Source organism: Rattus norvegicus, chromosome 6 (genome assembly GCF_021556685.1).
Source record: "Rattus norvegicus strain SHRSP/BbbUtx chromosome 6, alternate assembly SHRSP_T2T, whole genome shotgun sequence".
NCBI classification, from domain to species: Eukaryota; Metazoa; Chordata; class Mammalia; order Rodentia; family Muridae; genus Rattus; species Rattus norvegicus.
The window spans coordinates 52,353,657-52,370,059 of NC_141539.1; the positions used below are offsets into that span (position 1 = coordinate 52,353,657).

General features: G+C 40.8%; 1 long non-coding RNA gene across 4 annotated transcripts in view; it reads left to right on the top strand.

Moving 5' to 3' along the window:
* Nucleotides 1-16,403, top strand: part of LOC102554981 (uncharacterized) — a 67,726-nt gene that overhangs the window by 17,766 nt on the left and 33,557 nt on the right. For 2 of the 4 annotated variants that reach the window (XR_015622966.1, XR_015622965.1), the window contains exons 3-5: nt 1,221-1,394; nt 5,585-5,732; nt 6,054-6,173. This is a non-coding gene — a long non-coding RNA (uncharacterized LOC102554981). Of the gene's footprint in view, nt 1-1,220; nt 1,395-3,927; nt 4,641-5,584; nt 5,733-6,053; nt 6,174-16,403 lie in introns of those variants that run through there. The other 2 variants (XR_015622967.1, XR_015622968.1) reach the window with 2 other exon arrangements.

Genomic DNA, 16,403 nt, shown 5'->3' on the forward strand with positions numbered 1-16,403 from the left:
TGGTGATGGACTCTACCCTCAAACTGTGAACCAAAACAGACCCTTTCTCTACTAAGTGGATTTTGTCTGGGAATTGTGTGTGTGTGTGTGTGTGTGTGTGTGTGTGTGTGTGTGCGCGCGCGCGTGATGAGACATGACATTTTTAACTGAGGTAATGTTAAATGTCTACATAAAGGTGGGTGTTAAGATCTTAGTCACACCAAGGCTTCCAATTACTGAGACAGATACATCTTTGCATATTTGAATTTTTAAATTGACAATTTAATACTTTAATTTATAGAATTATTGCATATGAGGCTAGGGGGATGGCTTGAAGGTCAAGGGCATGCATTGTCCTTGCAGAGGTCCAAAGTTTGCCTCCCAGTACCCAAATTGTGCAGTTCACACCCACATATAATTCCAATTCTGTGGAATCTGACTCCTCTGACCTTCGTGGGTACTGTGCTTGTGTGCTCATACTCACACATAGACACATACATGTGCACGGGCACACACACATGCACAATCTTAAAGGTAATAAAAGTAAAACATTTTAAATAAATACTTGCATGCCTCGAGAGCTGTGGTTCTCAACCTTCCTACTTCTGAGACCCTTTACTGCAATTCCTCATGTGGTGACCTCCAATCATAAAATTATTTTCATTCCTACTTCACAACTGTAATTTTACTACTGTTATGAATTTTAATGTCAATATCTTTGGAGATAGAGTTTTGCCAAAGGTGTTATAACCCATAGGCTGAGAACTGCTGTTCTGGAGTTAGGTTTATTGTAAAGAACGTGGCTAACATTTCTTTTGTTGCTATTTTTGAAGATTTTTTTTCAGTTTAATTTATTTTTCCTGACTAAAATATAATGTTATATTTTATAACGTTTATAATGTCAGCAACTTCTAGTTTAATGTTTTAATTTATATTTTCTTTTGGGAAGATGACGCTAATACAGAGTCTGAGTGCAGAGTCATGACTGGCCTGCAACTTGTTATCCTCTGACCTCTCTCTTAGTACACATCATTACATGAATATAGACACACAAATTTATTTAAAAATAAATAGTGAAATGAATCTTTAGTATTTCTATTTTCATTTACAAAGTCATAGCAACTGTAAATAACTTTTCTAGCTAGAATTCCTAGTAAGATGATAAACATGAACAATAGTAAGTAGAAAATGTGTCTGGTTTGTGATCTCAAGTATAACACTGTCATTGATTCACTGCTCAGTGTCCCAACAAATCCTTAAAGCTCTGCCAGTGGGATGGAGTCAAACCTGGCTAACAGAAGAAAGCAAGACAGCCCGCTTCCAGGCAAAACAACTACCTCAGGCTCTACGTGACATTCAACCAGAGCATAAAGCAAGACAAAAACTGAAAAGAAAATCTGCAAAAAGGCAAACAGGCAAGTAATGACGAGAATTCCACAGAAGCAGAGCAGGAGAGGGCATTGTGACAATGTGGATATGAACAGACACGTTTTATGCCTCTTGTGTTTAAATGGTGGATGCTGTGTGAGGTTGGGTGGTAAATTTTAGCAGAGAGGGAAATAAAAAAAGAAAAAAGAAAAACTAAATTAAAAGTCCTAGACACAAAAGGACACTAAAGGAATGCTGAGAATAGACTTACAAGAGGGCCTTCCAATACTGGGGGAGGGTTCCTTGCCCTTGAAGGTACTTGGGTAAGGTCACCCTATGATTAGTAGGACAAAGGAGGGCATGGGCAATCAGAAGACCATGGAGACACAAAACAGAGTTCACAGGTCAAAAGCCACATGCCACAAGCAATAGAAAAAGTAAGCAACAGTCAAGGGACAAAGAAAATACTTAAGGTGATGATCAGAAATATCTTAAAGTAACATGTGCCCTGAAGTACAGACCTGTAACTTAAGGGAGTAACTCCAAAGCAGTCCCCAAACATTGAGAAGAAAATTGATAGGGAGTAACAAGCGATTTTATAATCATGGGAGGGTAACTAAGCAGACCTCTCTTTTATGACAAAATAATATTTTTAAACTGTAGAGAATTAATGTTTATATATCCCCAAAACTTGTAATTTGAATCCTTGATGTGCAAATGTTAGAGATGGAGCCCTAGAGGGATAAAAACAATTAGAAAAGACCATGAATGTCTCAAAAAGCTGCACCCCTCTATGTAAGGCCACACAAAAAGACAACCGTTTGAAATCCTGGCTATAGGATTCTCATGTTAAAAATATTATTATTATTTATTATTATTATGTATAAATTAGTTAATGTTGGAAATTAATACAGTGACAGTTATTTCTTAACCAGGTAGTTTCCCAAATAACCACACAGAGACCTTATGCTATTTCAAAACTTAGGCCTTAGCTAGGCAGACTCTGAACTAGCTTATCTATGTTAACCTGACCACCTATCCCCATCCAGACATGGCTAGCTATACTTGCAGTCACTTCTATTTCCTCTCCTTTTTCTTCTTCCCAGAGTTCCTTTTTCCCTCCCAGGAAATCCTACCTATTTCTCTCTACTGCTCAAACACAGGCTTTAGCTTTTTATTGACCAATTAACTTGGGGAACAAGGTTTGTACAAAAAAAGCTGATGTATATGAAAATTTGCTTGTCTTGGGACAACCAGGTCTAGGGGTACAGAATTTAGCATTTGAATATATAGCAGTACCAGATCAACCCCAATATTCTCACCAGATCCCAGATATGCCTGCATAGATCATGGGTTTAACTCCTCCCCTACTGATCTGTGAATAATATTTATTCCTAAGGCATCCAGTATGTGTTGTTTTGTTATAGCAATCTGAGCCAATATTAATAGGTATCTTAAGACATATCACCAATTATTGTAAAATACTCATGATTTTAAGCACTTATGAAATATTTATTAAAACACGATGTCCATGAAGTTATTAAGTGGAACTCACCATATTTTATATGACCTGAATCCCATAGAATACATCTAGTAACCATAGTAGAATTAATTGGGATATATTTCATTAGCAAGAAAGTTCTCTTATGTTATTTTGGGGTGGATGGTATAGAAGAATACGAGAACTTATCACGCTCATTCAACTGTGACTTTAGGTCCATTGGCCAACCTTCTTCTCCATTCTATATCCTTCCACCCTCTCTTGTGTCTGGTTAACATGCTGAACTTAGAGAACATCAAGTATAAACAACCCATGCCCAGAAAGTGGCACTTTGTACAACTGGGCTGCAGAACCCAGGGTGTTTTGTCAGCACATAAGTTCAAGGTGTCTCTGAGAAGCCAGCTGGGGAAGGAACTGATCCTGTCAACTACAGTTAAGACAGCTTTGAAGTCGGTGGTTCTTCCTGGTTTGTGCTAGCTGTGTTTGCAGAATCTCGTGAAGTAGTTCTTCACAATTACTTCTCGCTGTATGTTTTCTGATGTAAGCCTGATGTGCAGATGGAAACATGGTGCTGAACAGCAAAGACACCAAGGAAGGTCTGGGAGGGAAAGAAACCCATCCGATTGGCACACGCTCCCACAGCAGGCATTTGCCTCTCCCATCTGACGCTCTAAGGGAGATTTCCTGGATTATCTTCACCATTAATTCCCCCAAACTTTCCAAGGGTGACCATGGGAGTGATTTTAAAATCACTAAATTTAGATCACTAGAACAGATGGCCCAGGCCTGTAATGCCCAGCTACTCAGGTTTTTTGTAAGTTCAAGGCTTGTCTGGGCTATGGAATGAGTTCAAGACCAGCCAGGGCAACTTAGTGAGACCCTGTTACAAAGTAATACAGTGAAAAGAAGGCTGGGAGTGCATCTACCTAGTAGAGTGGTTGCCTGCACATCCCAGGCCTAAAGAAGACGATGATTATGGGGCAAACGGATTAAAGGCCCAGGATTCTAGGGAACTATTATGTACCAAGGATCTACTTTTGTCTCCATGAGAGCTAAATCCCCTCTTGTCTCTCCCACAGATTCTTCCTCCAACAATATTATATGGAGTGCATTGTTAGATTCTGGCTGTTTAGTCTACAGCACTCTTTCTTGGTTGCAGAGCACCTGCAGAGTAGCAGAAAGAATCTGACTGTAACTGGTCATCGTGGGATTCCCCAGTTACTTTTCTCTATGATAATTCTACACTTATTTTTTGACTAATCTACATACAGTTTTCTGCCATGACCGCTGCACTAATTTTCATTGCCACCATCTCTATATTAAAGCTTCCCTTTCTCCACACCCTCTATATTAAAGCTTCCCTTTCTCCACACCCACCACCCACCTGTTTTGACCTCGGGGTAACAGTCACCCTGTCTGCAGTGAGGTGATGTCTCATGCTTCTTTTGACTCGTAGTTCCCTTGTGATGAGGTATACTCATCATTTGTCTGACTTCTGGTCTGTGTCCACTCAGATCTTTATTTGTTCTTAATGGATAATATTAAAGTCTTAAGCTCCTCATATTGTCTTTCTTTGAACCCCTTGTTGAATTGGCTTACAAATGTTGTTTACAAATATATTCTCCAAACCTGCAGGCTGTCTCCTAGCTCTGCTGGTTGCCTCCTTTGCTGGACACCTCAGTCTGGCACACTTTCATTTGTATGTTTTTACTTTTGTGGTCTTTGCTGCCAGTATTCTACCCATCCCATTATTGGGTATATACATTAAAAGAAAATGAAATCATACATCAAAGAGATGTATGCAGTGTTGTATTTATTGTAAAACTACTTACAGCAGTCAACATATGGAGAGTCAACTAAAGTGCCCATCAACAGACCAACAGTTTATGGGGATGTGGTGGCCTATATACCCAGCCAAAACAAAGAATGAATACTGTCATTTGCAATGACATGAATAGAACTGGAAGTCACTAAGTTAAATGGAATAAGATACATGCCCATACAAATATCCCATTTGTACTTATTTTAAGAGCCTAAAATGTCCATCTCAGAAGAACAGAGTGGAATAGTGGCCCCTAGAGGCAGGCAAGGACACGGAGGATGGAATAAAGAACAGTCAGTCACAGGAGGCCAAACCATGGAAAGTGACCAGAAATCACTTTCATACAACACAGGAGGATGGTAACTTGGTTACCACAATCCATGAAGTATTTCAAAATAAGCAGAAATTAAAGGCATAAAAGTTTGTATCATTAACAAATTGCTAATATTTGAGGAGCTGGGAATATTGATAACCATGATTTGAACATGGTACATTGCATACATGTATCAAATTGGCACATTCATCCCTGTAGAGGAGGAGATGCTATGTACTGATAAACATACGTACAAGTGTCCTCTCGTTGAAATACATTCTGAAGAAAAAATTTCATGAGAACTAGATTTGGGGCACAGCACCTAGAACGAAAATCTCTTCAGGTCTTACAGTTTAACAACCATCTAGCCATAAAAAGATAAGAATTCCCAACTTTATGGGAATTTGAGTCAGTTTGCTTTTCTTCTGTAAAGAAGCATTAATATCGTAGAAGAAGCAAAAGGTGACCAGGTTTGCTTTACTCAAGCCAGGTCTAACCTACTGCCTGTGTGTTGTGAAGAACTCCACCATTTTGGGGGCTTGTCCCAGCTCCACTCATCAACACTCCAGTTAGTCCTACAGATTCTTCTGTCTTTCTTCAGATCCAGGGATCAGGAAGAACCAGAGTCAAAGCACATGGAATAAATGGGAACGCAAGTCACACAGAAGCCTGATCCACCATCACCCAAACCCAGACCTGCAGAATCTCTGCAGAAACTGAATGTTACAATGCGCATTATTTGGTTCAAGGCAAGTTCTGTGGCTAAGCAAGGTTATTGACTAGCCAGGATTAGATTATATAGAGAACCACTAGCGTCCCCTCTGTCTGAGAACTCTGTGGGGTTAGATGAGTTAGGGTGGGTCTAGGTGCTTGTTTGTGGGACACTCTCACTCTTCCTTGTGCAGACTTTAATACTTCTAAAGTAACTCAGTAAGTCCCATGGAATCAAGGGTTAATGAGATAATTTCTAATTCTGCCAAAAAAAATGGTTTACTGCCTTTTGAAAGGATGTAATAGTCTTGCTGGAGAGAATATCAGATACCACGTGATACCAACCTCATTTTGTATAGACAGAAAAACTGAAGAATGAAGGCACTCGCTCCAGTTTATGCAGCTAATCAGAAGAGAGCTTGAATTAGACACCTGGCTTATGGCTCATAGAAGTACATACATGCAGCCAGGGATCATGGGTAAGGAGCCCTGTAACACTATATCATGTCACATAAGTCAGCTTGGAGGCTGTCGGCCTGGTGTTTAGGGATCTATTATTCTGCGGGGACAATGTAGTAAATGGTGAGTGTGGTCCAGAGTGCGCCACAAAAAAAAAGACAATTTAAATTTAGCCTGAAATGCAGTCCGTGCAGAGAAAGGATGTAGTAGTATGTAAATTCCAGATTGTTGGCTCTTGACAAAAAGACACCAAAAATGTCTTCCAAATTTTGATCATCCATTCCTGTAGCAGGATGTTCTGGGCATTTTTGTGCACCCAGGCCTCAGCTCTTTACTGGGAAGCATCATATACAGAAGGGTAGAACTCTCTGCTTCATAGGAGAAGTACCACAGAGTGAAGCACAGAAAGTAAATTCTTGGAGGTGTGACAGCATAGAGAGATAGAGAAGTAAAAGAGGCCAATGATGGAAAAATGTGCCTAAATCAGATGTCATCAAGGACATGTGAAAAGAGAATGAATGGATTCGCATGTATGTATTATGCACATGTGTACGTGCATGTCAGGGGATAGAAAGCAAGGAAGGACATTGTTGATACATGGTCAAAAGAAGGACGCATGGTGAACGATGTGTGGGGAACTGTTAAGAGAGGTTCCAGGAAACAGGAGAGGTACCTCAGGTGAGTTATGTTCCCTGGATTGCTCTTGGATGTGATTCCATGCCTCCTGGGACAAACATTTACATTCATAAGGCATGTTTATTCTTGTTGGATGTAAGAACACAGCTGTAGAACCCAATCTGGTCACTGTAGCCTAAATTTGCATATGGCCTCTGCCTTGGTTTCATGCTTTCCAAGGTGTAATCTATAGTACATGCCAGGAAGTTGTGTTTCAATTGCTCCATCCTGAAAAAGTTCTGGGAAAGGGTTTCTCTGTTATTATTTGGTATGTGCTTATTGGCATTTACCTACATGTTTTTCTGAACTCAGACAACCTTCCTTGGATCATTGCTTTCTTTGTTACATTTGTGTTCTAAAATATACTGAAACTGATGTAAGGTTGTTGACAGACTTAGTCTATAGTCGGCCCCATTCTCTCAGGTCCTCAGATCCCAGATCCCACAGTCAAGATCTTCACAGGGAGACTGAAATGTCCACAGGACATGAATTCCCACACCTGCAAAATGTCTTGATGGAGGGACAGTAAGATGGCCAGTAGTTGGGGCTGGATGAAGATACCATAAGAATATTTGGTTTTCTGTGATGGTCTTTGTGTGCTGTAAAGAGAAGCTTCCTTGAGGAGGAATGAGAGCTATACTTATCTGTGGGTGTAAGTTTTAGAATGTACTTAGGAATTATTATTAGTAGTATTATAATTATTAGTAGTAGTATTAGTAGACTGAGGGTAGTAGGGGGTAGATCCACGACCTCACTACCCTTTAATAGTTGGCTAGATTTTCAGTATCAGGCTTCAGTTCCTTCCTATTGAGTGGACCATAAGTTCAATTAGAAGCTATTGGTTTCTGCTCACATATGTGACTATTGTACTCTGTACTTTAGGGGTTATATTGCCATTCTGGGCATTGTTGTAATTTGTGGGAATCACAGCTAAATAAGGCTTTGATTGTTTCCCTCTATTAGCAGCATGCAAAATACTTTCTGGTACTATGTAGGCCAGACCACATAAATTAGGCTTTCAAGTCAGATCTACCTCAAATAATCCAAATCCTATGTCCTAAGTATGTGGTGCCAACGTCTGAGAGGCATGCAAGGGCAACATCAATAACCTAAATTGTCTGTGGAGTTGTCTGGGCTACATCCTCACCAATAACCCAAGCAAAGGTTTCTCATGCATGATATGGGGGATTTTCTTAGGTACTTGTCTTAGTTAGGATTTCTTTGCTGTGATTAAAATACCATAACTGAAAGTAACTTGGGGAGGAAAGGGTTTATTTTAGCTTACAATTTATATGCCATTACTAAGGAAAGCCAAGTCAGGAACTTAAGGCAGGAACTTGAAGGCAGGAACTGATACTTGGAGAAAAACTGATCAGTGACTCATTCCTCATTGCTTACACAGTCTGCCTCTTAAACAACCCAGTTCACCTGCCCAGGGAAGATACAACCCACAGTGGGTTATGCTTATCCCTTTCTTTTTTTTTCTTTTTTTCTTTTTTTTTTTCAGAGCTGGGGACCGAACCCAGGGCCTTGCACTTGCTAGGCAAGCGCTCTACCACTGAGCTAAATCCCCAACCCCGCTTATCCCTTTCAATGACTATTCAAGAAAGTGCCTCACAAGCCTGCCCACAGGTCAGACTGGTGGAGACATTTTCTTTAATTGAGGTTCTGTCTTCTCAAATGACTTTAGCTTGTGTCAAATTAACAGAAACAACAACAAAACAAAAACAAAAACAAGCACAAACAAAAAATAACAGCAATGAAAACAACAACAACAAAAAATAACCAAACCAAAACACAACAAAACAGAAGACAAATTTAAAAAAAACAAACCAAAACCAAAAGCAATAATACAGAATAAGAGTCCATGGTTCCTGTGGGGGGCATTGTCAGCCCAGGTGGCATATATTTTTAAATTTACATTTCTAAATATATATCCTTAATCTTTAGTATGTATGTGTGTATGTTTAAGTAAATACAAAAAATGACTCCTTAAGACTCTTGGTGTTATTTGTTCCTTCTTCTCTGACTGTATTGGCCTCCCTTCCCTCTCCTCAATGAGAGCTCCTCCCTATTTTCCCCAATTATATTATTCACTGGTATTCCTTCCTCAGTCCTACCCCACACTGTAGTCCCTTCACACTTGTCTGCGCTGAGTCATGCTAGGTTATATACTCCCATCTGAAGTTTGGGAGCTAGAGACTACCCATGACAGAGCGTCTTTCTGCCTTATTGGACTGCCAATTGGACTGCCTTATTCAGTATAATCTTTGCTAGATCCATTCATTTACCTACATTTTCCATGATTTTATTTCTCTTTACAGCTGAATAGCATTCTATAGTATATATACACCACCTTTTCCGTTTTCTATCTGTTGATGAAGTTTAAGCTATTTTCCATTTCCCTGCTCTTGTCACTGGGGCAGCAATGAGCATGACTGAGCAAGTGTCTGTGGAGTTAGGATGTCGAGCCCTTTGGGCAGGTGCTAAGGAATTGTATACTGGGTCACATGATAGGTTTACTCTTAACACTTTGAAGATTCTACACGCCTGTTCCAGAGTGGCTACATCAATGTGCATTCCCACCAAGTTGGTGAGGGTGGTTCTTTCTCCACACTCTTGCCAGTGTTTGTTCTCAGTCCTTTGGTTGATTGTAATCATTTCAACTGGGGCAAAATGAGATCTCAAAGTTATTTTTATTTTTATGTTCCCAATTGCTAAGGATGGATACTTTTTTGAGTGTTCCTTGGTCAGTTTTACTCTTCTGTTGAACGCTCTTAAGCTCCCTAGCTTATTTTCTAGTTGAACAACTTGTTTTCCTGGCTCCTTCTTTGAAGTTCTTTGTATGCTCTGAACATGAATTCTCTGTCAGATGTGTAGCGTACAGAAAACCTCACTGGACACCATACAGTTTAAAGGACAAATATATCTACAGCACAGCTCTTGTACCCGTGACTCTGGGAACGTCACCGAAGAGGAGGTAGAAAGATAATAAAGGCCAGAAGACCAAGGAATTGGCTGTGAGACTATGTTTCCTAAAAGGGGCTGCAGTAACCAACCTTGAACAATAACAATCCCAAAAGCGATGCTAATTCAGAAGGAGCAAAAATCTCACAGGATCCTCCTCCTAGACAGAGAACTACAGGCAACTAGTGACTATTAAGAGAGGACATTAGCTTCTCCTAGGGTGAACCACCTAACTGGTTATCCAATATAAAGTGGTCATCTCTGTAATCATACATACATGAACAATAAAAATGTACTTAGCAGGTTATATTTATATATTTGTGCATATATGTGCATGTGTGTATACATACATACATACACACACATACATACATACACACGCATACAGGCAAATATCTAATGATAGTAAGAAAATGAGGCTATTAATATTTGAGAAGTAGGGCATGAGGAGGGTTAAAGGGAGGGAACATAGGAAGGGCTGAAGGGAGAAAATAGGGAATACATTTATATTTTATTTAAAAAAATTTTTTTGGATTACAACCAGAGAAGCAAAGAAAAACCATGTCACATGGGGGCTTACAGACCACTTGTCATGAGCACCCTATGCCAGGAACATAAGCACATTTGTATCTTTCCATAAATCTAGACTTATTAGACAATAATAAGTTCACAGATTTAACTGTTTCGATGACAGCAATTTGTCATAAAAACCTCACCTAACTTGGGGACCTGGCTGAGATGAATACGGGTTCTCTTCAATTCCAACCTTAATAGCTAGTATCATCATTCACATCACATAACACACTGCAAATATGTCTACATATATGTATGCGTATATATAGGCTACAGAATGACTACAAGTTGAAAAGGCTATGGCAGAGCTTAAGAGGTGTCAGAAGCGATCTGAGGAAGACTCCGTGTAGATAAGATGAGGAAGCATCCCTGTAGGAGAGCGCTGCCTCTGGAGTTGGGGATCTTAGAGCAAAGCTGCTTCATCTATGAGATGAAAGGCCAAACCTACGTCTGAGAAGCAGGTCTAGGTGAGCGAATGGGTAGATGGCGTGAACAGTAGCATAGGCTGCATCATTGGAGTGAGGGAGAAGGCTGAGCCAACCAAAGCTCCAGGGACAGTAAGGAAGTCCTTTGCTTGCAGCCTTCGATGCACACAGTGGGTATCTGATGAAGGTGCTGTGAACCACATCATCACAGCCGTCGACCATTTAATGGGATCCAAGTGAGAGAGTTCTACCTTTTCCTTTATTTTTAGTGATTGTTAATTCTTAGATTCTCTGGTATGGTTTTAATATGTCTTTATGCCTCAAGAGTCTCAATTCTCCTCAATGAACTTACAAGTTGCTTCCCTTGCTACTCTCAGGAATTTACCAATCTGTGCTGGATAGGTGGTACCTGACAGCAGGGTGATTCCTGCATCCACCCAAAGGAGTCTCTGGAAGCAAGGCACATCCTGAAAGCCACTGCTTTTACGGCATGGAATAACTATGAGTAGGACACAGCATACTCTCAAAACCAATAAAAGAATTTCCCTTCTGTTTTTAATGAAGTAAGTTGTTTCATGACTTTGAACAGACTACAACATGATTTAAGTGATAGAAAGAGTTGGTTTATTGTTTTGATGCCGAATGGAGGTGCTTTTAGAATGGTCAGTGCAATGGTGCCCTTTCAGGTCAGTGGTTCTGAAAGGAAAGGAGCTAGTGCTTGAGGTATTCTGAAACTGTATCCACTGTGCTTTGTTCTCAGTAGAAAGAAAACATGGACTTATCCTTCATGGAGGTTAGACAGGATCTAAAAATGGATAATTTGGGTAGGATACAGAAAACATATGTGGACTTGATGTAAGAATGAGACACAACAGGCATTCCATATTATGACAAAAAATGTCTCAGGAAGAAGGAACTTTCCAGGCTCAGCCAGGAACCCGCAATGAAAAATCCTCCACGTAAATGTCACTCAAAGTTGGCACCTACACTGGTTAGTGAGGTACGGACAGAGGCCCTTTCTAATAGAGGCCTCTGTCACAGAGATAAATGGAGCCCATGGCATGGACATGTGGACAGCAGCAGAAGGAAGGACTTTTCCCAGCTTTGAAACAGCAACAATCCTGTGTCCAGGATGGATGGAGCAAAAGTCCTATACCTAAAAGAAATGCAATTTTCTCTGGTTGTCCATGAACATGGGGGTGGGGGGTGGCATGCAAGTGCACAGAAGAGAGCGGGAAGGGTCCTAGGCAACAATATAAGGAAATGATTCTTACTCCAGGTGAAATGACAACGCAAAGGCCATGATCTTTATCTGGCTCAAGTGTCTGTCAGTGTGTGGTTAGTTTCATGTCAGTTCAACACAAGCTGGAGTCATCTGGGAAGAGGAAACCTCAGTTGAGAAAATGCCTCCTTCATCAGATTGGCCTGTGGACAAGTCTTCACAATGTACCTATGACTCATGACTGATGCGGAGGGCATGGTCAACTGTAGTGTCACCTCTGGGCAGGTGGTGGTGGGTTGTATATGAAAGCAGGTTGAGCAAGCCAGTAAGCAGCACTCCTCCAGAAGCTTCTGGCTCAGCTCCTGCCTCCAGGTTCCTGGTGCCCTGCCTTCTTAAGGGATGAAATATGACCAAGTTGAAATAAGCCTTTTATCTTCAAAGCTGCTTAGCCCATGGTACTTGAATCACACAGCAAACCTAACTAAGGCAGACAGCATGATAGTTTCTCAGGTAGATTGGACTCTAGGGGATGGTGGACCAGCAGTTACACAGCCATGCAGGGAAAAGCCAGTGGTGGCTCTATTGGCTGGTGCTGTGGACAGGTGGCTAGCTTCTTAAACTCCCAAGAACCCCATGGCTGCCTTCCACATTGCTAAGATACCATTGCTGAGGCCCTGCGGGTACAACATGGAAATTAAGCTGCTTTTCTTTCTTTCAAACTGACCCTTAGAGGAGAGTTTTATCACAAATGCCATTTACTTAACTCTGCTTTCCAGCCAACTCTTTGGATTGGCTCTTTGCTCTTTGGGGAGGACCCTAGATGGAACCATCCTGTACAAACACTACCAGAGCAGCAGGAAGTCACCTCACTGTAGGACTGCAGCAACTTGGGGCCACCTTGGGGACCTGAGGGCAAAGGCCACTTACATGTGTCTCACCTCCTTACTTTCTTCTAGCTGTTTGCATTCATATCTTTTAAATATATTTCCTTAATAAATAATGCGAATTTAGATTAAAATAAAATTAGTACAGAATTTTCTTATTCTCTGTTAAAAAATGTTTTTGTTGGCTTGGTTTTTCTTCAAGAATAATTAGATGCTAGATTTTCTTTATTGAGATGGATACATAGTTTTCTTAATTTAGATATTTTATTTTATTTGTTCCTATTAATTATTATTGTTTTAACTACACATATTTATGAGGCACAGTGTGATAATTAGATGCATAAATCCAATTTACAATGATTATGTCCTAACTGTTGACTAAGCAGAGGCCTCAGCTGGGAGTAAGACCTATTTATTCTGGAGCCAAGTGTGGGTACACATGACCTGGGAATATAGATTGTATGTGTTCCCGTTCCAACAGGGGAAGGGTTGCACAAATCTTTCATACTACAAAACACTGGAAAGTGACAAATCAGTGTGTTTAATAGAGTCCTTGATGGGAGCAGCAGGAAGAGAGGTTAGAACAAAGCAGGAAGTCACTGCCTCAGCCTCACATATCTGAGACAGAAATTGACAGTCATGCCTGGCACTATGGGTGTTCATGAAATCACCTTGATCCAAGGAATTGGGTGCCATGGTTGAACAAATTTAGGAACTTTGTGGGTCTGAATCCTAAACAAACATTTGAAGGGTAGGTTAGCAGATGCTAATGATCTGCTGAGAATACACCCAACATGTCTTCGCTTGGATTTTGGTGTGTTAGGAATGGCTACTAAGTGGAGTAGAGATAACCTGAGAAAGTATGATTCTAGATCTGCAACATTCCAAATCTCTACTCATCAATTTTAGTTGATTTAGTGGCTTAGCAGCTAACATAGTTATGACTAATGTTTGTGGGAACTTAATTCACATAAAACTTCCATCTCAGGAATTATTTTTTAAAGTTTTTTATTAATATGTAAATTTTACATGTTATGTATAATGATATGGAAATGTTTAGATAAAACGGTGTTTCTAGAAAATATCTAACTTGATTCTTGGGTTTGAATCATTTAAATGTTCACACGTAGAGACGTTGCTCTGTTTGCTAATACTTTATTTCAAATTTCTCATCTGTTTCCTTACCAAGATTAGATCTTTACATCTACCCTGTCTGGGGCATCTTATTTTTCTTTGTTTTAATTACAGCTGTGGTAAATCTCAGAAGGTGTTTGAAGTCACCTTCCTTTTGTGTAGCCAGGTATATTTGTCACAGCTGAGGCACAGTCACTTCCTGCAAGCCAGCTCTGGTCACTGCGGAAACACACCCTCCACCTCAGGAATTTCTTGCAGGAGCGTGTCCAGTGATCCATTTCTGCAATAGTTATTGCAGTTCTCTGCTTCCTCGACTTGCATCAGGTTCCTCTGGAAAATGTATTTTTCCAGGAATTTGGTGGTTTTGTTGAAGTCTTTGCTGGTGTGACTGTTCACAGTATTATCATTTATCCCCTTTAAATTGTGCTGCTGAGTTGGAAGACCCTGCTGCTAAGGTCGTGGTGCACAATGTCCAGAGTTGAGCATAAAATGGAGGATTCCCTTTCTCAGTGGAGCTTTCTCTTCTCCAACTAACCTCAGTTGGAGAGTGTCTCTAAGCACAGATGCCTGGGCTTATTCAGAAGATGCCCCGCACTAAGCTTCCTTTAAGCCCTGCTCTTTCCTCTCAACCCAGATGATAATTAGGTAGTATATTATGACCAATTAGCCCTTCTCACCTATATGATAATTAGGCGCTGTGTTATGACCAATCAGCCCTTCCCACCTGTAACCCTAAGAATCCTTATATACTTTACCCCTGGAACAATAAAATGAGATGCTCTCTGCGCTAACTCTCAGAAGTTCTGCCATGCACTGGCAGGCTGGTGGCCAGTGATGCATGAGGAAAAGAGAGACCCATGCTGATGATATTGTTGTATTACCAGTCACAGCCATGTTTGTACCTTGTCTCAACTTCCTTCATCGTGCAAAAATGCCTCAATTTATTTTCATAGTTTTAGGTTTGGAATTGAATCATCTATTAAAGATTTTAAATTTCTGTTTGTAGTCTGTCTTTAGTGATTTCTTTTTCTTTCTATTATTTTACCCTCACCAGCTTATAAATCCTCAAGCTGCCCTCCTCAAAACTGCTGACATTAAGGTTGTACCGACCTTCTAGGCTGGTTTACCTGGGACTTGCATCCTGTGACAGCTCTTTGGGTTCAATGTGACCCCAGGGGTAACAGGGGACTACTATCCCTGAGTCTAACTTTTTGAATGTTGCTGAGTGCATATTCTTTAATAATGCCTGTACAGTTTTGATGAGCACCTACTTTGTGATTGCTGCTTTCAATGACTGTCATGTTGGTCATGGTCATGAGTGTCAGACTTTCTAAGAACTGGCCTGCCCACACCTTTACTTCCTATAAAGCTAGAATCTCCTTGCCGTGTGCTATCACCTTAATAAAGGGCATGGATCATGGGCTCTCTCTTTATTGATTTTGTTTGGGTGGTTTGGTTTTGAGTCCATGATGTTACTGAATTTATTCTGAGTGTGAATTCTAAGTGTTTGGACCAAGATGTTTTCTGAAACATGCATGGTTCAGGGCACAATGAATCTCTATGTCAGAATTTGTCTTCAAGCTAGCCGCTGGGTCCTCCAGAGCCTTTCAGCTTTATCTAGGGCCCACTCCTAAACTCAGCAGATGTAACTTCATTATCACCAGGAACAAGACTCAACCTTTTCCTGAAGAGGAATTTTATGCCCCATGTAAATGCTTAGATGGATGCAGAGGACAGCCAGGCAGATGCAAAAGTTGAAACAAGGATGCTATGCTTTATCCCAGACTTCAGGTCTCTATGTGATGCCAGCAACCCAGGAGCCATGCTGCATGTCCTCAACAAGGCAATAACTGTGATATCCTCGAATGCTGAACACTCCCCAGAATGCTTACCTGGCCCAGGTCAGCTATTTTGCAGAAATGTGGCTGTGTTTTTACAACAGAGGAGCTCGAATGGATTGGGAAACACGTTGCCACTGGACTTTATAAAATCTTACCCCACCTTACAACATCTGTGTGAGGTCACAGCTACTAAACCACAGAGATGTTCTAAGATCCTGACTTTTTTCACCTCTTTTGCATCTCATGTCATGTAGGACAATCAGTCATGGTCCAGGCTCCCATGGTTTATATTCAGCTGTGGACATGACACAGGCGCAATTTTGCTTAGTCCTAATGATAGACTCTTAATGACAGCATCAGTCAACCTTCACGGAGAGGCAGTGTGCTCTGCAGGAAAGAGCAGGGTTCACAGAGAGCCAAGCACAGGCACCCATAGGCCAGCATGGAGAATAATGGTATTTCACAAAGCAAGAGGAAGACAGGGGAGGGTTCTGTGAGGCCGTCTCATCAGTGTGCATTGGGTGCCACT